General features: G+C 39.1%; 1 long non-coding RNA gene across 1 annotated transcript in view; it reads right to left on the reverse strand.

Annotated features, from left to right (window-relative positions):
* Positions 1 to 271: 271 nt before the first annotated feature.
* The window catches only part of LOC111606819, a 35,487-nt gene continuing 9,459 nt past the window's right edge, over positions 272 to 26,299 (reverse strand). The window contains exon 4 of the long non-coding RNA XR_002752252.1: positions 272 to 408. This is a non-coding gene — a long non-coding RNA (uncharacterized LOC111606819). The remainder of the gene's footprint in view (positions 409 to 26,299) is intronic.

Genomic DNA, 26,299 nt, shown 5'->3' on the forward strand with positions numbered 1-26,299 from the left:
TTCTCACAATATCACAAAAAGCATTTAGTCCTCCATTTTCCCCAGAGGTGGAAGATTTAGAGGATGGTTTTTAGAGCAAGAGTTTGAACGCAGAGAATTATTCTTTTCTCCCTCTTTGACCTGTGAGATTGAAACAGTTTTCTCTTTTAACACACAATAAACGAAGTGACAAGGGACAGATTCAGCGAGGTTTATGTCATATTTGTATCCTAAAGAAGCCATAAAAGAGATTTATGAGCCATATTTTGTCTGAGATGTTGCTCACCAAGCATGTTGTTGCAGTTCTGGAGGCACCTCATTTTCATCTGCAGATTGGATGTCCCTCTTTCTCACCAGAATTGGATTTGTGACACGCTTCCCTCTTAGGTAAAACGGGTGTAATTATGGGCGTAACCTTTGGGGCATTTTCTGCAGAGAGAGAATAAAGTGGTGATTGGGTGAGTTTTGTTCATTTTACCAGCTGCTCTTCCTTTTATTAGGGTCAAGTCACAGAGAAATGGTGTGAACCGACACATGAAAAGATTTCTTCTTAACAAACCTAAACAAACTTTCAGGGACGGATGGAAGAGATGGGAAAGTAATTGCTTTGTTTTATGTCTGGTTGTTTAGAATTAAAGACGAAAACATAAAATTAACAATAACTGGAAGGTTGGTTATGCTGAAAAAAATCAAACAAAAACAAGGTTTGTTTTTCTGTAAGCTGAGTTTATGAAATAGACATTTTGATGTATGAGTGATCAAATTTTAAGTAATGAAGCTGCTTAAAGCAGGGCGTTGTGGGGCGGGCCTCCTGCAGGGGGCGCCAGCGTTCTTAACATGAGGAAAAAATTACATCAGAAGAAGCAACTGCACACATTTAGCCAACTTCACCAAGACTATGCCAGAGAGAAAACTATGGACTGTTATTATTAAAGCTACGATGAGTCACAGAGATAATCTGGGTCAAACAAAAACTAAAAATAGGAGGAAGTTTAACCGTTATTTTTTAAAGTTTGGGTTTCATTGGCTGGATCTGAAAACGCTCTTAGCTAATGTGTCGCCGTTTAGCTAATGACACTGAGGCAATTTTTACATAGAAATCAACTAAATAAAGTGATATTAGGCTGTCTGTTTTTGACAGGTTTTACAGGTGATAACTTTCATATAGATTGTTTTACGTTTTGTTTTTTTTAAAAATGCAACAAAAAACAGGTTTGTGACTAACAGCTTTGAAATGGTAAATATTGATTAGGTCAAACTTTAAATATGAATGAGGTTACAATTAATGAAGCGAACCCAGGCTTGAGTTCAGCGAACCCAACGTTCACCACATCCCAATCTGGTTCTTTGAGAAGAGACACAGCAGGATTTGGACCTAAAGTAAAGCCTTTTCCATACAGCTGCTGTCTGGTGTTGACTAACTCTCCCTTGGACAGGAAAACCGGCTCAATTTTCCAAGGTCCAAAGTTCAAGATATTCGTGCCATTCTTATCTTTTTCTTCCTAAATGTGCTTGTGAAGAACTCTCTGCCCTAAAAATAAATGGTTTGGCCACTAACACAACTTCTTCGTTTCAGCTCATTTGGCTCGCTGGAGCAAACTGTGAAATGCTTGGCCTACTTAAATCTGATGTGCAGAAAGAAAGAAGAGAAAATGAAAATAAAGACTCCAGCACTTAACAGCATTTAGTTTAGGAACTTGTAAGATTTTTACATTATAAATGATTTTACCCGGAGGAAACCTGGGCACATGCTTGGAGTTTAAAGTTAAGAAATGTCACCAGGAGAGGTCACAAATATTCATACATGGGTTTTTAAGTCAAACAGTGCCGCAATGCAATAAACAATCATAAAATTTATACTTGCACTATTAAAAAAAACTGAAAACAAAAAAAACTGAAAATATTCTTTCTTTCTCTAAAACATGATTGGTCTGCAGTTGAGCTGCTAAGCATATAAACCAGTCAGAGTCATTGTTTTTATTTTGTGTAAAACAAAGAAACAGATCACAGTTATTATGAATCAGACTCATAATCTGCCAGAACAGAATGTGCAAAACTTTTCTATTCAGCTTTAAATCTGAAGATGTGAATTCAAATCAAGGCTTTTTTTAAAGGAAATATTCCTTTGACTAAATATTTAAACAGCTTTCAGCTTGGAAGTCTAAAGTCGTGTTATATAAATCTGGCTGTGAACCACTTTTAACCCGAATGTTATAAAGATCTATAAAGCACTCTACATTACATAAAAACTGTTAAAATGCAGCTTTAAAACATTAATTGAAGTTTAGTGTTAGAGTCAAAACCAAATCTTCAATCTAATGCTTCAACACTGATCAGACTGTTTAATAGTGAAACTTTGATTAAGATCTTCGGTAAAGGAAACGGTTTTATTTCTGATTTAAATAAACAAAGTTTCTGCTGAAGATGAGAAGAAACTCAAATCTGCTTCGTCATCAGATCCGGGATGAACCAAAGGCTCTGAGCAGTTCATTTCCAACAAGTAACTCAGGAACATATTTCACCCCAAAACCTTTTAGAGCTTCACAAACAAACTGCAGAAAGTAAAATCCATCCTGTTTCAAGCAGGGAGGCGGTGCAGTGATTTAACAACTGGGTTTCTGGACTTTATTTCCTCACAAAGTTGTTTTTTACTTTCTGTGAGGAAAAAGAAAAACACTGTTAAGAGTTACTCATAGACAGCGCTAAAGTGACTTGGTCAACCTTCTCAGGGCTTCCTGTTGGGTTGGGTCAATATCCTCCCAGATCAGAAAAATCCATCCCTGCATGACTGATTCGGAGTCACAGGTCTTCACAGAAAGCTGTTTGGACAGGTGGCAGCTCTCTCTCTCTCTGGCTGCCATCAAAAATAACGGGACATTTTTCTCCAGTTCTCCATGACTCAAGACATTTCCCTTCAAACACAGAGGCATGTCTTCCTGGCCTCCGCCTGTCAGCTGGGAGCAGACGACTCGTTTCTGACCCAACAAATCAGTCAGCTTCCATCGGGGTTTTACTGCAACATAAACAATTCATCGGACCAAACTTTTCTAAGTTTAGGTCAGTTAGAATCACCAAATGGGTTTCTATTTGCCACAACGAGAATATGTCAGATTTATTTAATAATGTCTTCAAGGTACTGTCTCTTTAAATAACGAGGGGGAGCCCAGATGATGATGTCATCAGCTGGTGGAATTTAATGTTCATACCCTCACAATGTACGGAGCCCCATAAGGGACACGGAATTGTTTTTCCCTTCGCCTTCCCTCGCTAAACTTTTAATATCTTGTTTTTCTGCTATAAGGTTTTGATCAGGTTTTTCCATGTATGTTAATATCTCATTAGTGATGCATCTGAAGGACATCACACACGTATGTGCAAAATGTAAAAGTAGAACAGGGAAATCATGGGCTTTCCATGTCTTTCCATTATTCTAAGAGACAAAAAGAGGCTCTGTTAAAAGGACAGAAAGAAGAAAAAGTACATCCAAATTATGTGGAGAATTTTTGAGTTATTTTCATGAAGTAATAAAGTAATCTGACAGTTTTTATTGTGTCTTTTTCGTGCTGGTATTCTGTCCCATCTCCATACAAACATGGACATTCAGTTAATAGATTTTCAACCAGTTTCTGAACCAAAGAGTCAAGAAATATTTCCACTGAAGCCCTTCAAAGGTTTAGATCTGCGACATTTATCATTATGACTGTATTCAAAATAGAACAGGGTGTGTTTGCTAATTTATGGCAAGAGAATGCAAAGGAAAAAATATCCCAATGTCCCTTAAGAGGCTCCGTACGAATGTAATGCCAATGTATGTAAACTTCTGATTTTGAACATATTAATAAAAAAAGTCTCTCATTGTGGTTTTTAGCAAACAGAAGTTTTGTCTGATTTAACATCAGTGAGGAAAAATGGTGAAGTGAGTGCATCAGGCCAACACAGAGTTTTATATTTGTTGTTTAGCCTGAAATAAGTTTGTGTGGATGGTCTATTGCCTTGTACGATGCCTATTCAGTCATGATGTATAAGTGAAGCAATAAAACAGAGACGGAGGAGCTGTTGCCTGTAAAACAGAGCATCTCTGCTGAAGCCAGGAGTCATTTTGTTTTTCCAGCATGGAGACTCCAGAGCTTCCCTCCCGGTGGGTGAGGGATTGATGGCGGCCTCGCCTGAGTTTATCGAGCGCCTGCCTCCACTCTGACTGTCCAGCCAGCACTTAAGCTGCAAACGCTCTCTGCTCTGGTCCACCTCTTTCCCCGAGATGCTGTGAGACGGACAGATTTCCACTTTGACTGTTATCCTCGACCACCAGGAGACGTTGGAGCTGTTCACTCAAGGCGCTCCGTGTGGCTCAGACCCTGACAGGTAGTGTGATGGCAGCACTCCTGTTGGAAACATTTTAGTGACATCTTGGTGTCAGAAGCCATAATTTCAAATTTGCAGAGACAGATTCCAGCTCCTCGTTTCCTGTTTTTTCTGGAACTGTCTTGTTCTTTCAGTCCAGCTGATAGTTTATGTTCTTCTGGCACCGTGGCATATCACTCAAAATTTTTATTTTTTCAAAGAAACACGGCATATTTTCTTCAATTTATCACATTGCAACCACAAACTGATGTACTGCACTGATATTTGATGAGACAGACCATCAGAAAGTAATGGCTACCAGTGAAAAGGAAATTAAAGGATGAATTGATTTAAACAGTGATGGTAACAAGAATTAAAACAAATACTGAAAAAATGCTAAATCCAATCATTTTCAACCTATTATGTGTTAATAACACAAGATCAGTCACAACATAGTTTAGCATCTACCAAAATATCAAATTTATTAGTATCCACCGAATCGCGGGTGGAGAAAAGGAAAGAGAGTGTAAAGTCTTCACCCACTTCAAAATAAGAGCATGAATTTAAAAGTCTACTTGAGTTCCCAACAGTCGAACCAGAACTTCAACACAGATTATTAAACTGAATGTTTATATAACAATCTAGATAATTAGTACTCTAGAAATTAACTTAATTTAGGTGAAGCTAAAGTTTCCAAAGATAGCAAAAAAAAAAAAGCTAAACAAAATGGACATGACGCCGGCTCCGCCCCCATGCAATCCTCCTCCAATCATTCCACGGCATTTTTCGCAACTGACCAATCGGCGGTCACAATTTGTCCGGAAATACACGCCCCTTTGTGATGGTGAACACGCTGTGATCAGAGATTTTGAGAAAAATAATAGAAATTCAGACATGAGGTCGGCTGCAGGGCATAATTCATTTGTTCTACTATTTCAGACTCCTCTTTGGTTTTGGGAATAGAATAAATTATATTCCTGCCTCTACAGAACCAGGAACGTACCGAGTAACGGCTGTCAGGATTACACGTGACTTCTAGTCAGTATTAGTCAGCACAAACATACCTGCTAGTAAAACATCCCATTTCTGACACTTCTTGATAGTCAGATCAAGCCCTGTAGCGGTTAATTAGGCAAGAAAATAAACAAACACAATTAAATAGAGAAAACTATACTTAGGTATTCCCTTTGTCATAAATGCTGTTTCAACTAAACAATGTTATCTGGAAGTAATCGGGCTAACGGCTAACGATTCGAGGCTAACGGCTAACGATTCGAGGCTAACGGTTCAAGGCTAACGATTCGAGGCTAACGGCTAACGGTTCAAGGCTAACGATTCGAGGCTAACGGCTAACGGTTCAAGGCTAAGTGTCAAATAAACAAAACTCAGTCTGGTTAAAATAACAACGTTAAACATCTAATCATTTCTAGATCAATAAGTGAAGGCAGTTCTGCTTGATTTTATGTGTGTAAATTCCAGTGGTAGCTTTATGGCAGCATGAACACAGCCTGCAGTAGCTTCTGTATGAACATTAAGGCGCCGTTTTATGCTACTGTTTATTCTTAAGCATTTTCCTGAAGGCAGGTTTTCACAAGCCGGTATTATTTAAGTCATTACTCACCCTTTGTACGTGCAAAATGCCGACACAGCTTCACACATCCAACCAGACTTTATCCCTCATCATTTTTCCTCTTGGGCTTTAGCGTTGATTTATCCGTTGTTTCTGCTAATAACCTTACAGACCTGAAGTACAACTCGTTAGAAAATGTTCTTGCCCGCCGTCTTTGCCTCGATGTTTGCTGATAAGGCCTCCAAACCTTTCTGAGGAAACGCACCGAGTTTTACTAAATCTGCCATTAAGTCTGTTTGTCTGTCGGGTTTCTCCACCTCCGTCATGTTGGTTATCAGGCGTTTGCTGGTTTTTCTCTACAAAACAGATCATGATTAGTAAGTGAGATTGTGACCTCTGGTTGTCCGTTAGCAAGTCTTACAATTTTCAATTGCGTTTATAGCTGGACTTTGATTAGGCCATTCTAACTTATGACGTTGCTTTGAGTCATAGGTTCCAGGATTGTCCTGGATTTAGCTCCATCAACTCTGACCAGCCTCTCTGTTACCTGCTGGACCACAAGTATAAAGATGAAACCAGATGATAGTCAGTGTTGTATAAAGTACTGAAATCTCAGAGTCAAGTAAAAGTATAAGTACCTCTCCAAAATATGACTTTGGTAAAAGTCGAAGTCACTGACTGAAATGTTACTTGAGTTAAAGTCTTAAAGTATCTGAAACTTCTTGTACCTAAGTATGGAAATTACTGTAAAAATGGATGTACTCAAGTAATGTAATGAAAAGTACAAGTAAAAAGTAAAACAAAGCAAATGCAGTTTGAATGACATTTTTTATATTTTGGTAAACTTGTCAAATACACTTAAAATAATGTACCCAACCAAGTGCAGGCAAAATTAAACCTGCTAATAGATATACCTGCAGGCATCATTTAGTTAAGAAAATTAGGTGCTTTACCTACAGCACAAGGTTAACTTAACCTGCTTTACAACTGAACCAGCTTCTTAGTAAACCCTCCAGGACAGAAAATACAAAGTTTTTGTAAGCCTTAAGTTTTCCCTTCAAGTAAGGTCAGTGCTGAAAATGAGAAAAATAAATAGTACAGAAAATGCGGCCAACATGAAGAAAAAGATCTGTTACGATTACTCTACTTCACAAATCAGTGAATCAGTCAATGCTACAGTCAGTAGGTGGTGCACACAACTGGTCGTTATGCAAAAGAAAAAAAGAATTGGGAGGGAAATGCAGCTTATTGGCATCTGTAAACCTGGTTTTGAACTTGCATGCCTTTCCTATATTCGTTAAATTTAGTCTAAATTGTTATCGCTATGGCTTCTGTCCCCCCTTGAACAGAGGAGTCTAGGTAGCCTGCTACAGTCAACATTAGGCCTAAGCTAAATACACCACGTGTGGAACTGAAACAATGCCAAACAAAGTTCATTTATGGTCAACGTTTCACAATACAGTAGTGCCTAGTGACCAAGCTATAGTTACTGGAACAGGAGGATTATAACCATTTCATAAGACGTTACCTCGATGTGTTTCTTCAAGTTGGACGGGGAGTTTTTGTAAGATAGAATTTCCACATCTTCGGGCAGGAATAACATAAACTGCATGCGGTACGACGAATCTTTAACACCCACGAAAGAGTGTATTGTGTTTAAATAAGGCCATGGGCTCTCATCACCAGCTGGTGGTTCCCCTGGACCGTGTTGTGGTCTCCGTCTCCTCCTCCATGTGACTGCTGCTGATTGCGAGACTTGCTTTGTGTTTAATGGGAGAAGCGAAACAGGTGTATCCTATTGGAGGTGATGAACAAGCCCAGGCAGGTAGTTCTACCGACTTTGTTCGGTAGCCTACTTGCTACTTGCTAATCAGTAGGTGGGATCAAAACACTTTGTTTCTCTCTCTCGCTTTTTTGTAACGAGTAACTAAACCACACTTTGAAAATGTATCGGAGTAAAAGTACGCAATTAAGTTCGGAAATATAGTGAAGTAAAAGTGAAAGTCATCAAAAATTTTCATACTCGAGGAAAGTATGAAGTACTCCAAAATATACTTAAGTAAAGTAGTGAAGTATTTTTACTTCGTTACTATACAACACTGATGATAGTAATGATACAATATGTCAATGCAGCATATATATATATATATATATATATATATATATATATATATATATATATATATATATATATATATATCTGTGTGTATAATCATAGGCTATATAATAACTTTTGATTAAACACAGACTGATTTTTGTGAATATTTTACCATGTTTTTTAAAACTTTGACAAAGCTCTGATATTTTCTGTAATCACTAAAACTACATGATTAATTGCAAAGCATCTTAAACATGAACACATGACTGATTTTAAAATGCTGACGTTAATGATCCTTCTCTGGAAAAGAAAAGATGGCCTCCTTTACATTGTGTCTGACAGCCGGCGATGGTTATTTTAGGCAGATGAGAGGGAGCCTGAGAAATAATGAAGGCCATCTGTCTTGATGGAGCCATGTCCTCTGAATGCCGGGTCCGATGTAAACAACTCCATTTGTCAAGATATGATGAACCTTGAACTGCTATAACATCCACTGAGACGCTCCGACTGCGTCAGGCTCCAGCAAATCTTCGGCTCTTTTATTTCTTGCAAGTTTATCAGTTTGAAAAGTTGGAAGAAACTCCTCCTCCTAAAAAAGCTGCACAGAAACTTGCAAATATTCATTATAGTGTGAAAATTCAGAGTTCATCCTCTTATTCTGCTGGAGGCACAACCAGCATTAAACCTTCTGCTTTCACTCATTAATGAGTCGCCCACAAAACCAAAATCATATCACCACCAAAAAACATTTTACAAACTGAAAGGAGTTGAAATAATCAACATTGATGGGAGGAAATGCATAAAAATCAATAATATTCCATACATTGAACAGTATGGATCCATTATTCGCCTCATTTCCTGGTTAAAAATTGGACACACTGTCAGTTTACTCAACCTTTTAACCTATAAATACCTAATATCTATATATCTAGAGATATTAGAGGGATGAGATGCTTTTAAAAGAGAAGATCTTTTATTTTTTTGCATCCATGAACTCAACTTTGTTGCTTAAACCACAAATGTTTTTTTCTTCCAAATGCATTTAGTGGGGACAAAAACACTACCTTTTATTCCCACCAAAATAAAAGAGTCTCTTAAAGGGTTCAAATCCAGAAATGTCTCCCAGGAATGGAAACTCTGAAACAGATCATTTCCCATAATGCAACGTGTTGGTCATGAATATGCAGCCTATCCGTTTGCATATGTGCAGCAGTGAAGGATCTGCCTGTGTCTTCATGCGCATCTTTTGACGCCATTTTTAATATCTGGACAGTATTTCTGTTGAAATGTTGTCCTTACTGTACACTATTTTACTCTTATGTTTTATATTCTACATTTGTGCGGAGACATTGCTTTGGTCTGGTCTCTCGTTGTGTTGGGTTGAGCCAGCTGCTGCTGCAGATGTGAGTCCCAGAGTTTTATTTGTACAGAAATACCAACAACCACTGCAGTGAACCGACTCTGTGGGATCATATGGGGGCCGACTCACTTTCCACTGATTATAGCATCAAAGTGCAGTAAGAGCCGACTGGCTGCTTGAATCATGATGTATTTCAGGGTCTGAGAAGTTCGATGTGTTTCAGGAGCTGAAGCTAACCAAGATCCACCAGCAGCTTTTTACCCAGTAAACCGGAGGCCTGCTGCCTTTTGGTGCCTAAAGATCAAAGTTTCTCTGAGGAACATCTTGAAATTCACAACCGTGACGGTTTATCTTCAGGGTTTGGTTCAGATTAAACATCTGGATGCTCCCAGCTCCGGTAGATACTGACTGATGGCAGCAGCAGAAACATCTGAAGACGGCTTTAGAGTGTGTGTGCGTGCGTATGTGTGTGTGTGTAAAAAACATCACAGTTCTCAGTAGCTGCATTTTCCATTACGTGTGCAAAACCTTTTTGATTTTCAGCCAATTTGTAATTGTGTTGTTTCCAAATAACTAAAGAATACAATGAAAATCTCATGAGTCTGTTCAGGCAACAACGGAGGGGACAGATGTGAGCACATCAGATGTATTCATAGTTCAGCCACTAGCGCTCAACGTTAGCGTCCTGTTGAAGCGTAGGCCCGTAGGGATGAAAAGCTCCTTAGAGCAGCTAGCATGCAGAGCTTTTGGACATTGTAGTCAGCATTTTTACAGAAGAGCTTTGGACTCGGTTTCTGAAGAAGTTTATGACTTCAGATGGAGCCACAGCTGACAAATTCTCCTTTGCAGTTTTATGAAATACACACATTTCAAAACAGCTGGAAAACCACCTCATCGCAGCAAAACGTATCAAAATAAGATTTTTTTGGATCTTGCTGTGTTTCCATTAAGCAAATTTATTTTTATAATTCCAATCTGCATCATTTTATGGACAGTGGAAACACAGGTAATGTTTCCAATAATAACCCGCCACTCTTTTGTTCTTTTTATGTTTTCCATATAAATGAATAGTTATTAGACTGTGGGGCAGAACGCACACTGGCACAGGGAGAACATGCAAACTCCATGCTGGGATTCAAACCCACAACCTCCTGCCTGCAGGGCAGCAGAGCTGCCGATTGCTCCGGCTTTCAGCCCGACGTCATCATGAGATGAAATCCTGAAGACGAGTGAAAAGGAAACGTTGTTGCCCTTTAAGAAACGGTTCATCACAACAGATTCCAGCTCATTTCCTCAGGAGAACCTTAAACATAAACTCTACTCTTCATAACTGTATATTACTGAAAGGCCTCACACACATATAAAAATGAAATATTTGTTTTTAAGTGTGAGTTTCGACTTCCTCTCCTTTTGGCAGAGCACTGAGACCAAATCGGCTGAACAGAATCTCAGAAGGAGAAATGTTGGTTTTACAATCAGTTTTCTCCCTTGAATAAGTTCATACAGTAACTCTCAGCTGGTTGGATGGCCTATTTTTGAGAGCGCGGCGCTCAGACGCCTCCCCTCAGAAACATGTGATACGATCACGTAGCCCCAAGCATGTTTTAATGAGCTGAGAACAAAAATAACTTCTCTTCATGGTGTCTGCAGGTTTATAAGGTGGAAAACAAAGAGCCTTAAATTGTTTTAACTCACTGTGTCACAAACATCTTCGTTTGAGGCGTCTCGAAGCGCGGCCTACGCTAACATGGGTTTATATATTAGGATATGGATCTTTGAAACTCCGAGGAGAACCAGAGGGAAATCAGGCTGTCCGCCATTCCTCTCCACATCGGAGATCTGTTGCTTTTGATCAGGTTCCTGATCACATCTCCGTCTGAAGCGTTCAGACTCCGGGCGTCCAGCTGGCAGCGTTCAGCCGCCTGACAGGTTGGTGAATTGAGTCTGGAGGACAGCATCCAGCCAGGAAGGGCCGGCTCCATCAACATCCCAGCTTTTACTCCCAGCAAATAGTGGCATACATTCAGCAGTTTTACTGCCTCAGCAGCAATATTGCTCATTGTCTAAATGAGGAATCACCAAATGTTTTCACATCAAGAAAAGCCATTTGGATGCACATTAAACCAAAGGCCTCCCATTTCATTAGCACTTGTTCCAAAGCACCCCATCTAATCTTTGTGGAGTTTTGGAAGAAAATCATTTAACTGCGACGTGTGCAGAATTATTTAAGAGCGGGGCAGTGGAGGCTGTAAAACGGGCCCTCATAATTATCATTTCCAGGAGTTGAGGGCCACTAAACGGCTCCTCTTCTTCGTGATGCTACCAGCAGAGTTATTAGTGTTTCTATCGCTGGGACTCAGGCCTCTGAGGAACAGCCAACCCGCTCTCAGCTCTTTTTTTACCGTTTTCACTGCTTCTACTACAAAACACTGAGCAGATTTAACATGAGATTTCTAAACATTCTTTATTGCTGAAGTGAAACAGCTGCTCTCCTGTCTGAGCTGGATGATATGAAGCAGCACAGCTTGGATTTCTAAAAACATTTCAACAGCAATCCTGCTTCCTCAGTTGCCTTGAATCTTACCGAGTCTTTCAGGTGAGTCTCTGTCTGAGGTTGTGACTTTGGTAAAACGTCAAACACAGAGAGAACAGCGACTTGTTTGGCTTGTCTGCCAAAAAGGAGAATATCATTAAGAACTTCTGGGCTGAAGGAGAAACAGCTGGTCAGTGAATTAACTGCTGTTCCTGGAATAATAGTTATATAATTGTAATGTCTTTTCTTATCACTAATGTAGAAAAAAGGCAATATGAATAACTAAAAGCCAAAGTGTAATGGAAAAGTACAAGAGAGATTGGCAGGAAATGGAGAGCAATTCATTTAAATTATAGAAATGCAGAAATTTACCGCCAAGAATCAAAAAACTTAAAGAAATATTGAGAATATAGCAAAGGAGACATGAACTGTGTAGTAGAGGAAAGACCTAATGGCTGGCAGAGGTGTGGGAACCTGAAGATTCATGAACTGATCGATTTCACAGGGGCAACAAGGAGAGCCGAGCCAGCAACCAGCAACGAAACCAGCAACCAGCAATCAACAACAAAAACCAGTAACCAGCAACAAAACCAGCAACCAGCAATGAAACCAGCAACCAACAACAAAACCAGCAACAAAAACCAGCAACCAGCAACGAAACCAGCAACCAGCAATCAACAACAAAAACCAGTAACCAGCAACGAAACCAGCAACCAGCAACAAAACCAGCAACCAACAACAAAAAGCAGCAACAAAACCAGCAACCAGCAACGAAACCAGTAACCAACAACAAAAACCAGCAACAAAAACCAGCATGGAGGTTAGATGGAGAGGAGATCAGGAACCAGGTGAGTCTAATCAGGGGAACGTAGATCAGCTGCAGAGAAACAATAAAAGTTCAGCATCTTGTTAAAACATTGACATACTGATATTTATACCAAAATACCAAAACGTTGCACAAGCAACCAGCTGAAGATATAATTAACATTTAAACATCGATTTCTTGTTTCCTTTTGACAAAAATGTTACGTTGGACAATGACAACATCAAACCGACTTAATGCTTCCCTGAAGCTAACATCCTCTGTACTTCCTGGTTTCTGGGGTTCAGCCAATCAGCACCAAGGAAAATGAAAGGCAGTCCTGGGTTGGCTGCGTTGGAAATGGCAGCCAAGTGATTCTTTCAATTATTTTAAATATCTGTGAATTAATAACGATAATTAATAATAGTGAGTCAGAAACCAACAAATGTATTTAAAGGTATTTTATCATAAGATCAGAACATTTTATCATAAAGAGATTCAATTGCAGTTCCAAACTTCATAACAGGTTTTAGTTCCTGTATAATGACTTCAATTTCACCAACTGGCAGAACTGGGACCAGTTCAGTTCACCAGTATGACTCAAGTCTTCCACTCTGGTCTGGAGAAAACCCTAAGATTTTTACCAAACTTTTAATTTTGAGTTTTACTTTTAATTTCAGATCCAATAATTCAAGTCGAAGTGATTCACTGAGTCCAAGTCATTTCAGATTTTATCCATTCGAGTCCAACGTCGTTACATTTCTGACTAAACCGTCAGTCACACGACTCGAGTCCAGAATAAAAGCAGTGGATGGATTTTTAAATATTTTTTATATATATTTACATTAAAAATGATAAATCAAAATTGGTTTTGTTGATGAATATAATGTTTTTCCCAGGATGAACGTTTTTTTCTCTCAGCCATCCTTTAGTGAGGAAATGATTCCCACCTCATCCAATTAGCGCTTCGGACGCCACCAAATGATTTGGTTTGTAACAGCAGAAATGTGAACAGAACCGCCTGGAGCGAGTCACAGCCATCCTGATACAGAACCGGCACAAACAGAGAAGACTGCAACATTAGAAAACAATAAACACTTTTTAGAAAAGAATACATAACTAGCATTCATGTATTTGAAATAATAATCTGTACTTAACAATTTAGCACACAACCCGACTAATTATGACTTCCTCAAATGTTTTAAATCTGTTCTTATGCATATTTGATCTTTGTGATCTTCATTCATGTTGGCTGACATGAGGACGACCTCACTGCAGACCGGAGCAAATGGAAAGCTGTGTGTTCATATAGCATAGCTGCAGTATAAATATTGTATGTTCTTCTATATCCTGCGCTTCTGAATTCATTTCCATCTCTTGCAGCCATGTTCTCCCAAAGTGCAAAAGGGTAATTGAGTTTCTATTTAATAGTGGCCCAGAGTAAAAGCAAAGTGTGTGAAGTGACTGATTTGGTCATAATCAGCTGATTAACATACAACACTTTACCATGGAGCTTAAAGCAAGTTATTAAAAAAAAGTCCAGATTGCCTCCTGTCAAATATGTGTCTGCCGCTGCTGCAATTACTCCCAGTACTCCAGCAACCCGGATTTTCCATCCAGAAAGTCGTCATTATCTGCTGTAACACACAAAGGTTGCTCTGTAAAATTAGCCTGACACCCGGGGGGGGGGGGGGTTCTCACATGCATTGTTTCTCTAAAATGGAGTTTATTGTCCCATTGTCGATAAGAGTGTCTGGAAGAGTGAATGTGTATCTTTAGTGATATTTTGAGCAGGGAAGAGTGCCTTTCAAAGGGGATTGCAGTTACTAGGCAACAAGCAGCAGAACCAATTGAGGACTCCAGCAGAAAAAATAAGTTTCTCTCTCTTTCTCAATCATGCAGTTTCTCCCTGTATACTCTCTCTCTCTTACACGTGTAATTCTGGACTCGCAATCAACCCAGCTGAAATCTCCACTGAACAGGTTCCACTACAGATATGAACTTTAACGTATTATCTGATCACCTGAAGCGCTTTACGTTCAGATGAACCTGAAAAGAAAAGAAAAGGTGAGAGAGGAAATGAGCAGGTGTTGGTGAAATTCCCTATTAGTATGCCTGTGATAATACGGTGGGAGCTTTTGTCAGTTTCCCTTCAGGTGGTGAGAAACACGCGAGTCTTACAGCAGCTAAGATAAAAAAATAAAATAAAACACAAAGCAGAGGAATATATCAGAGCCAAGGAAACCCGGCGGGCGGAGCGTTCAGGCAGCAAACCTGCAGAAGGTGAGCTGTGTTCAGGTTAACAATGAATGATCCAGCAGGAGCCGGAGGAGAGGAGCAGGTGCTGCAGCAGGTGCTGCAGCTGCTCCACCTTTTCTAAAGGCAGAGAGCAAACTCCTGCTTTTCACCTCTCACATCATCTCAGCACGAACTCATCAAGCTAAAGGAAGTCAAATTAAACAGCTTTCTCAGATGTTACAACACCTTTCAGACTCACTTACTGGAAAACTTCCAGCTTTATTCAGGTGGAGGCTGATCAGACCTGCTGCCTGCAGCTGGAGCCTCATGGAGCCTCAGGTTTCCCATCATGCCTCCTTGAACAGGTTAGGATGGATCCATGGACTATACACAACATGTTCTTTACATTTTTTACTCAAAATCATTCTTAGCTAATGAGATTTCACTCTGGTCAGTTCTGCCTGTCATGAGTTGTTTCAGGGCTCTGTCACTTTAAATCCAAATAAGCTGCTGCTGGCCACGCCCACTAGGTCACCATTTACACTCTCACCTGAAAATGTCTGCAAACAGATGCGCATATACAACCGTACATGTTTGAAAAGCAGAAGTGGAGCCTCCTGCACAACCATACACAATACAGCAAGTGGTTCCTGGATGGCAAGTCAACAACAAAACTCATGTCTTTTCCAGCAGCCATTGTACACGTGCAGGTATTCCGATTGGGTTGCTAGGTGACAGGCTGGGTTTCCCTGGGGTTGCTAGGTAACGGCTCAGTGACGTTACATTCCAAACGTTTTTGAAGCGACTCATTTTCCAGACACCACAGAAACCTGAACAGCTGAGTAGTTTTTTTTATGCTTGACCTGTTTTTAGAAACCGTAGAAATCCAAAAGAAAGCATAAAAAAAATGCAAAATGTGAATTTATGTACTTGTTTTGTTTCACAGCAGAGTTGCTGCTCCGGTAGGATGTTCATGGACTCATCAGAGAAACAGTCTGGGGGAAGAAACTCTGGTTTTTCAAGGGTAGAAGTCTGAACAGTTTGTGTCCAGGATGTGTGGGGTCTGCAGAGATGGTAGCTGCCCATTTTCCTGACCTTTGACCTGTAAAAGTCCTGGATGATCCTCTCTGCAGACCTGATGGGTCCCAGCATTCTGGACCGGTCCGGTTCTGAGGATGAACCAAACCAAACAGTGATGGACGAACACGGGACCGATGAAGCCCAGCTCCATTTTTCTTTTGCCCAAATCCAATATTTTTTGCTAAATTCGACTCCCATCGTCAGAACACGAGTCCTGACTGTTGGAGATGTGATTCAGAGAGGCTTTTGCTCCTGACCCGGCCCGCTCTGCTCTCAGCCTCCTCATTGATCCGACGCAGCTGAACTGAGGCTTATTGTCTGTGTGAAGGTTTCTCTCTGTCCTCCCGACTGATGGAAGAAGTCAGACTTTCAGCAGGCTCATTAAAATCAGTGGCTGCAGCTTCAAAAACTCTCCAATCTGTGCAGCTAAAGCAGGTCTGGGATTCATCCACAGCGAGCAGCGGACCGGTTTCCGTCTGCGAGTCGGAATGAGATCAAACAGGAAGGTCATTCAGAAACATCGGCTTATGTTTTCCTCCATGTCACCGTAAATGAAACAGTGAATCAGAGTTACTGTATCATCCACTGGGTCTCCCATGATCATCAGAAACAGCAGAAATTCAGAGTTTTTCCTCCACTGGAGACGTAACGACCTCTAACGAGGGGAAAGGAGACAGAAAAGCTGCTCCGGCTGCAGCAGAGGATTCAGATCATTTCTTTCTTTTCTTGGGTTTGAACATGAGATGCACTGAAGGCAGCAGGTAGAGAACGGTTAAAACAAACTGACAACTCCTGCAGAGCGTCCTGTAAACACTCCATTTACACCATAAAGATCTGCAGCTGCCGACATCTGGATTCAGTTTTCAGCCTCCAGCAGCAACCTGGACATGATTTCTGTCTGAAGGTATTTAATCTGATCTGAAGACTTTCAGTCTGACGGCAGAGGAAGAAAATAGATGGAAACAAAATAAACTTTAAACTAATTTAAACGGCTTGATGCAAAAAAAGGACAGGAATTTTTTTTTTAACACATATATGAACCAAAATGATTCAAGGAAATCTGAACTCAAAGATTAAATTCTGACCTGGAATCAAACGGCTCTTACAGCAGAACTTTTCTAAATATGAACGAGTCACAGCAGCGTTTCTGATCCAGCGCTGTCCACATCGACACCAGTTATGATTCTGTTTTAATCTACACAATATGAAACAAAGTAAAAAAGTTTCAATTAAAACTACACAGTTCTACTTTCAGTAAGAGATTTTTAGTTTTGCTCTTTATTCCCTTTTAGATAAATTATATAATTTACTGTCAGAAATAAAGAAAATATGTTTCACATTCAGTGTAAGAAGGATATATGATTTCTGCTAAAGAAATATTAAACTTACACTGCAAGGTTTTAATAATATTGAAATCCTAAAAAAAGAAGAATTAACGTTTCATTTTCAAGACAAAAAGAAGAAAGAGGATCAATATTTGGAAGATTTTTAGACAGTATTGAGTTAACAGGAAAAAGAAATCTGTGTAAAATGTATAAAGATTTTACTTGATGCAACACATTTTCTTGCAGAATACAGATTCCTCCTAAAAATGGAATCAGGTCTTCTAATAGCATTCATTTGAATTATTTCTCAGTTTATTTTTTATTTTAATGGTGAGAAAATGGTCTGAATTTCTGATAAAAAACTAGAAACATGATAATCAGCAGTGGATATCAGTCAGGAAAACGTTTTTTTAACTGTGGGAAAGTCACTGATGATCCCTGGAGAAACGTAAAAATGTGTTTGTAATATTTAGGATTCGCCCCAGAGTTCACATCAAACTCCTCATCGTCATAGCAACCGAGCCGGGATTCAAACATCGCTAACGTGAAACGAGTTTTAGAGTTTATCGGTGGGGAAATGAACAAAATTAGGTAATTATCTACAATATTTAGTTATTTTTGTTGCTTGGAATAACTGACCAAATGATTACTGATTAATATAAAATACATTTCTACAGATTGATAACTTTCTGTGCTTGAAAATATTTCCTCCTGGAAAAATCCCTCCAGTTTACAGAATGTTTTTCTTAACTTCATTATTTGACACAGGAAACTTTTTTTTGTCATATATTGGACTGAATATTTGCACAACCAAGAGGTTTTGTTTCATAGTTTAGAAACCTGATGCTAAGAGCTTCATCCTTCTAATTTGTGCATCTAACGCTGGAACTCCTGAACACGTTTGTCTGATTTCTAAAATTAGTTTGATGATCAACAGCATCAAAAAAAAAAAGAAAAAAGAAGCAAAGCATCAGAAGAAAAAGATAAAAGAGACTTTTCAAAGAAATGCAGCTTTGAGTCAAACCAGGAATATTTGTTTCCCCGAGACTCTGTGACCCGAAGGCGCAGTGACCGGTCCAGAACCGCGGGTTCAGGGTTTTTATGTTTGCTAAGATTTATTTTACAGAAGATTCAAGAGGATTAAGCAAAAGCAGACAAAACAAAACTCATGCTGTCTTTAGTCAGCGACGGTTCACAAAACAATATTATACTGATCTTCACTTCAGAGAAGGTTTGACAGGATGCCAGAGCAAAACTCTGTTGTGTCGACAGAAATGTTAATATTTCTTGCTTTTAGCTCTTACGGCCATATTTTGCTGAGCACTACAGCAGATTTTCTAGCCTTCTGACATTGAAACGCATTAAGCTCCTTGAGGTGCCGGAACGGTCTTTCCTCCTGGCAACCGAGCATCAGGAGCTGGGATTTGAGTGCCTTGCTTAAGGGCACCTCAGTGAATGCTTGCTAAAGCTCTTTTTATAATTTCTGAACTTATGAACCATAAAAAAATCCTTTTGCTTGCAGCTACTGAAACAGCCTCCCACTTTCTGATTTGGGGTCACGTCTGTGGGCAAAATAAAGGTGGTGGATAAAATCTACGCTGCAAAAACACAAAACCTTACGGAGTATTTTGAATATTTCTAGTGCAAATATGTTAGTACACTTGAAATAAGACAAAACTAACTTACACTCTTCAGCAGGTGTACAAGTTTGTTTTAAGTCGATAATTCCTTAATAATTGACTTAAAACAAGTCAATAAAAAGTAGCAGATCCTCTGGCAGATTTTTCACTTGATCTGCCAGCGGAACGAATACTTTTAAAACTCAATATTTAAGTTATTTTTGTCTTATTTCACGTGTACCATAGAGGTGGAAGTACTTGATGAGGTTTTGTGTTTCTGCAGTGTAACTGAAAGCGCTGGTGCTGAGCAGGATCTCATCAGACTGACTGTAACTCCCCAGTCTGAGTTCATTTCATGAACGTCTCCAGTGTCCTGTCAGCTTTCTGTCACATCTCCTAATTGATTCATTACGCTGGAATTGGATGTGCAGTCAGAGACCATCGGCTGCTGCTGCTGCGTCTGGACAGCAAAGCAGCCTGTGAAATCCTGCTTTTACCCAATAAGGAAGTTAAACATAATCAGGTATGTTCTGTTCAACATGATCCACATGGAAACACCACACATGTCTTTCCTCAGGTATTATAAATGTATTCAACACTTAAATAGGATATACAGTCAGGTTTATGTGAAGGTAGTTTAAAATGGACATAACTGGATTTTTCAACAAACATCCCAAACAAACCAAAACTGCTGTAGGGATGGATGAGTTTGAACTCTTCTGAGTTTTAACAAGCTAAAAACATTCAGTCAATTCAGCCAAGATGATTGTTCAAATATCCAGCCAGGATTATGCCAGAGGCAACAAAAAAGGTCTGATATGTTTCCACCAAAATGTTATTGATGTACATGTCTATATTAGAGTCTGTGTGGATCAGTTGAAAGTACAAAATAAGTTCAAACTTGTGCATCCAAATCTTGTTTCTGGAACCTGTTGAAGCTGCATGTTGTATAATAATGAATGTGACATTTATGCTGATGATGACTCCATGTTAGTTCATAATTAAATCAATCACAGTACTTTTACAAAGTAATCTTCATTAAAGTGTAAGTAGTTTCCAACACATTAATGAAGGTTTTTCCCTGTAACTCAGCAGATTTTTGCTTTCTCATTTTAATTCCACTAAACCTGCAATTCTTACATCAGGATTGCAATTTGAAACGGAAACTTTTATGAGAAAAGCAAAAAAAAGGGTTAAAAGCGACGCTAAATGTCGATATCTGGTCCAAACCCAAAAGTTTAAACAGAAACAGAAAAACTAAAGAAAAACTGAAGAAACATAAACGAGAAACATGATGTGTTTGAACTGCATTTCACCAACAGCAGACTGAATGTAAAGATGGTTTCTAGGAAGATAATTAAGAGGATTATTTCAGCCAGTTAGACCATCCACTTTGGACCAACCACCAGCCTGACATAATGGAACATAATTATGATCTGAGGGCATTTCTGAAATATTATCACATCAGCACAGTGTTTCATGGTGGAAAAAAACAGACCTCTGGGTGAAACTACACGTTTAGCTGCTTTCAAAAGACGAGCTGAAAAGGTTCCATGTTTAATAAATGCCCTACATGCTCCATCAAAGTGATGCGAAGCCTTCAAATGTAAATGAACGCCTCATTACAGGCTTATATTTTTAGCTAAGCAGAGAAAATAGCGAGGGGGAATATGCATGTTTTTAAGAGTTGTTTTGGTGAGAATTACAAAACATAGAAGTGAAGAAAATGATTACCGTGTTTTTAAGCTCTGAACTTTAAATCCTGTGGAGCTGCTTGGCCTCAGGTCACACAGATCAACGACCTTTCACACGCGTCAGGAGAAGGAAGCATGTTTTCTTCTAAAAAGAAAAAGTTCAAATACAAACGTACAATTCCAGACAATAACGTAAAATATGGTGCAAAAGCATCAATACGCCTGGGATCCTTCCACCTTTTTGATGTTACTGCCTCTACTTCATTGTATTTTATGTTGTGTATTATTGTTTAGTGAAAGGAAAATTCATAATTTACAATTTTCTGTTTTCCTTTTCTAGTGGATATTTTTCAAAATGGCCACCATGGCTGTAATGGGGAATATATGTTTACAATAAAATCAGCAGTAGTTATTGCCAGTGATCGGCACAGCTAACCAAAATGTTAGCTTCCCCAACTCTAACGTACCCTCTAATGTAAGTTTCATTAGAGAAGCTTACATCAATGTTAGCTTCTCTAATGCTAAACCGCTAACTGCTAGTTAATTAGAAGCTACACTAAACCGCTAAACTACTAAACAGTTTAGTGTAGCACAGTGTTATTTTACACTAAGCACATAAAAACACAGCTGAAGCTAATGCTAAACCACTAAGCACATAAAAAGTTCTTAGTTTCTGATTTTATTACATATTATCTCTTTAAAGTTGTTTGAATAGTTTGACCAAAGTCAAAAATATCGGATGTGACATAAAATTCATCCAAGTCATAAAAATGAGGAACATTTCATAGCAACAACTGGTTTTAAAAAACGGCAGCCATCTTGAAAAATGGCTGTCATGCTGAAATTCAAGTGTCTGATGGGAAATATAAAAATCATACAACCTGAGGGGTGAGCATGCTAATTTATACGCTTGAATTTTTACAGTAAAATGCTAAACTAGTATAAATAACCCTCCACTGATGCAGAGTAATACTTTAGTGAATATTTCCTGCTTCACTCTGAAGTTTCTGAAATCTCAAACTATCAAACTATCTCAAACTACAAAAAGGATCAAAACATCATTTAATAAAAATTTGTCACATCATAGCATCTAGTTTCAAAATCTAAATTTGTTGTGACAAAAAGCAAGAAATGAAGAATTTATAAAAAACAGACTAGATTAGTTTAGAAGTCCAAACAAGAGCAGAAAAAAAGCAGAACTCTCCTCAGATAAATCTGGTGAGTCCAGTGAGATTATTCCAGATTATCCATCCTCAGGTTCGTCCAGCGCTCTGCCCAGACTGGCCTGCCTCTAAAAACAGGCATTTCCTCAATTTGTCTTTAGCGACGGTTCATCTAGGATCACCAGAGGATCCGCAAAATATTCAGCAGTTTGCAAAGTGTGGATGAAACAGGGAGGAGCTGCTAGATGTTGGCTGATGTTTAATATGAGGATCTTGTTGCCAACGGCTGGCACTTAAACTTTAATGTCCTCTGAGAGGCAATTTATGGCGGAACGTGGAACATAAAGCTACATTAATAACACTTGGAATAAACAGCATCAACCCCAGGGTGAGACTGACGGTTATCTTTCTACAGGTATCTGGAGAGCAGATCATGCTTTTGTCTTTAAAGTGGACACATCTTTTATTTTTACTTTATGTCAGGCTGGATGGAGAACATCAGGTTTCAACTCTGACTACAGATTCTAAGTTGGATTTAGATCTGGACTTTGGCTAGGCCATTGCAACCCATGGTTTAGCTTTAATTTAATGCCAATAAGCTTTTTAGCTTTTAGCTCGGCCGCCATGACTCGGCACTTCTTCATCAACAACTTCCTCGTTTTCCCAGCACTGAGGAAAACGGAAACCCGACTGCTTTCCATCGTGGCAGAACTCCTGCATTAGATCAGGATCTGAGTCCTGGAAACGCTCGACTCCAAGAAGGTGTAAAAAAACCCAACCAACCAGATAAGATAAGATTTATTTGTCATTGTCATCAACAGATTACAACGAGATTGAGATTTGCTCGACTCGAGTTAAAATGCAGGTTATGTGTATATACATAATATACAATATACATACCACAGCAGCTTCACAGAAAGACTTTGGATAAAATGCATCCAACTTCCTGTTTCCTCTGATGAACGTTTGTGAAACTAAATCTTTCATTTTCTACAGATGATGCGTCTCACTGCTTCCCAGTGAAACCAGGAGGCTGTCACAGAGAGCAGCACTGGAAACCGACCCAAACCTCCTGACATGTTGGTTGATTGGATCAAATCACTGACTTTGTCTGAATTCAGGATTTATTCCAATACGTCACAAACGATGTTTCCTCTTACAGAGAAAACTTAAAACACAGAAAAGTCTAGATGCTAACCAGTTTTTTTTCTCCACGGTTACTAATGATTAGACGGGCACTGTCTCCATAATGCATCATTATTTGATTGCATCTTATTAATCTTACTTATTAAGAAGATGAACGTTAATCTCCTTGTAAAAAGTATTCTCTGTAAATCGGTGAATTCAGCTGCCGGCTGTTCGGACTGACGGCTGCTATCATCGCCGTTTTCTGTCCTCATTAAAAGTTTAAAACAGAAAGTTTGGATCGTTTCCTTGTTGGATTGTGCAGGAGCTTCTGACCATTTTTAAAGTGAACTCAACTCAGGCTACCAACAAGACGAGCTTTACAGGAGTAAAGGCTAGCACTGGTTGCTTTCTGAAGAGTGTGAGGTCACATGTAACAGGTACGTACACACACACACACACACACTCCTTCATTAGACTTTAATTTATCCAGACGGATATGCATCATGGTGCACGTGTGCAGGGTGTGTGCATGTTTCATATCTTTGTCAAATCAGACAGAAATGCTGGGAAGGCACATGAATTTCTCTGGGATCATTAAGCAGGACATAATGGAAAAGCTGTAGGAAGCTGATTTATATGTCACATGCTGATGCCATTTCATTTTGTAGTCCAAATGTTTTTCCATCAGCTTTCAAGCCTGTTTAAAGTCCCTTCCTAAATGTAGATTGGTGTGTGTGTGTGTTATTTTAAAGTGAGTTTTCTTCTGCTCTTCAAGGTGAATCTGCTGTTTTTAAAAATATATTCAGAAAAATAAAGCTGATCAAAATCCTCGACTGTCCTCTTAAAATCAAGGATGAAGAAAAGTTTTGACATTTGTTGCAAAGTTTAAAAAGTTTAATTTACATCCTGTAAAAATAAAATCCAAACATCTGGGACTTTATAGACACTAAAGCCAAATGCTAGAAATAACACGCAACCATTCAAGATATGCTGGCAATAAGCTGGTTAAAGAATGATTTGCTTTTTATACCTCTGCTGTAATACAGCTCATATGTCATCGACATAAAAGCCAAACGTGGCAGACATGTTGGTGTGATCGACGCAGTGAATCCTTAGGGTGTCACAAACTTGTAACCGAGACTCACACCATCTGCTTCCAGAACAATAAATGTCACACAAATGACTAAATGTGCTAAACGACAAAGGAAAACCGTTTGTCTAAACGACAGCGCCTGCAAAACTGAAACACACAAACTAGGAGCCCAAGTCTCTTCCTGAAAACTTTGGCAGCGAGGAAAAAATAAAAACATCAGGATTAGTCTGTTGATATGACAGCTTTCAAGACAAAAATCAGAAAATGTGTCAACAAACTAAAAATTAAAAACACTTAAGGGTATTTTTTGTAACTTTGTGAAACATGAATGACCGAGTCACCTAAAACAAATCAAAATCTGAAATACATTATGATCCTTAGCAAAACATCCTAAACTTGGACGTCGTTTCAGTTTATAGCAAAAGAAACAAAAATACATCAATTTCTAAAACTAATAATCACAAAAACAGAAGTAAATGTTCAGGAGCCGACAGTAAGGCAGTCAGAAAAATAAATATTTCATGTTGGTTTGCTTTGACGTCCTTATGGAGGCAATAATTCATAATTATAAAAGAGAATTGACAGTTTATTGATACAGGAATATCACCTTCACCTTTGCATTTTGAAAAACTGACGCAAAGCAGCGTCAGAAACAAGACTTTGAAATCCTGGATTTACTCCATCTATCAGTCACTGTTTTTGTCCTGCCTGCTCTACCACACACACACACACACACACACACACACACACACACACACACACACACACACACACACACACACACACCCCGTGGAGCTTTTCCCTTTCAGTGTAGAAGTGGTAGGTGAACTGCGGTGAGCTGCTGCTTTGCAAAGGTCAGCTCAGGAAAAAGACGAGCCAAACTCGTCTCTTTGCTTCCACCACTCAGCACAGAATGAAACAAATTTAGCATTTTGTTCGCTCCATTACCTCTCAGAGCCGCCACCTCTGCTAATGCACAGACTGTGTGCCTGTGGAGCTGCCTGCTTCAAAATGAAAATCAAGAAATCAATTTACCTGGAATAAAAACTAATCATCTTGAATTTGTTGGAAAACTCAAACCGCAGATAAGAAAATGAAAAGAGAGTGAAGCCAACATGTTGTGATCTGTACATACGTGATCATATCAGCTGGAACAAACATGGACTGACAGTAAATCTCTCACCTGTCAACACGGCTGCATCTCTGTTAGCAACACATGCAGCGCAAAAGAGCAAAGGACGAGACGCTTCAGCGTGTTTGGACTGGACCCTGCAGATGAGCTGATTCACAGGGAACTGTTCAAATACCGGAACTGTTCAAATCCTGGAACTGTTCAAATACCAAAACTGTTCAAATACAGGAACTGTTCAAATCCTGGAACTGTTCAAATACCGAAACTGTTCAAATCCTGGAACCGTTCAAATACAGGAACTGTTCAAATACCGGAACTGTTCAAATCCTGGAACTGTTCAAATACTGGAACTGTTCAAATCCTGGAACTGTTCAAATCCTGGAACTGTTCAAATCCTGGAACTGTTCAAATCCTGGAACTGTTCAAATCCTGGAACTGTTCAAATGTAGATCAAAATAAAAATAACTGTACCTCATTAATGCCAGAATTGTGGTTACTACAGAACAAATACATTTTTAAAAGGTGAAAAAGTAAAATGTTTTCATGATCCATTGATTATTTCTCAGTAGTTTATTTCCGGTCAGTTCATTTCTTTGCTGCTTGTTCAGTTTGGATTGTTGGTAATTTTAGATTATTGATCAGTTTGATCAATAATCTCTGTCCTGCAGGTTTTTCTCCTGCAAAAGGAAACAAAGAAAACAGAATAATAACCAACAAAACATGAATAAATATTAAAAATGAACTGAAATAAAAAAAAAAATCAAGATGGAAACTGCAAACATCCTGTCCTTCATGTGTCCTTGACTTTTTCCACAATTACATGACTCAGATCATTTCCTTCATAAAAATGATTAACAAAATGAGGCTTTCATAACTGATAATGGAAATAATCAGTCTGTAATGGATCAGAAATGACAGGATTACATGTACTTTAGTTTTTTTCCGATGCATTTTCTCCAGTGAAAGCTGCACCTGTAGCTTCCTGTGCAGATCTTTCAGCTCCGCCTGAACAGCAGCAACGCTTCGGTTCATCCACATGTCCTGAAGGGAGTCAGCTGGCTCTCATTTAAAACCAGCCAGGAATTCTCCTGGAACGCAGGAGACGCCGTTAGCAGGGAGGAAGATCGGCGCGGCGCCCCATGAA

The sequence above is a fragment of the Xiphophorus maculatus genome, chromosome 23 (assembly GCF_002775205.1).
Source record: "Xiphophorus maculatus strain JP 163 A chromosome 23, X_maculatus-5.0-male, whole genome shotgun sequence".
NCBI lineage: Eukaryota > Metazoa > Chordata > Actinopteri > Cyprinodontiformes > Poeciliidae > Xiphophorus > Xiphophorus maculatus.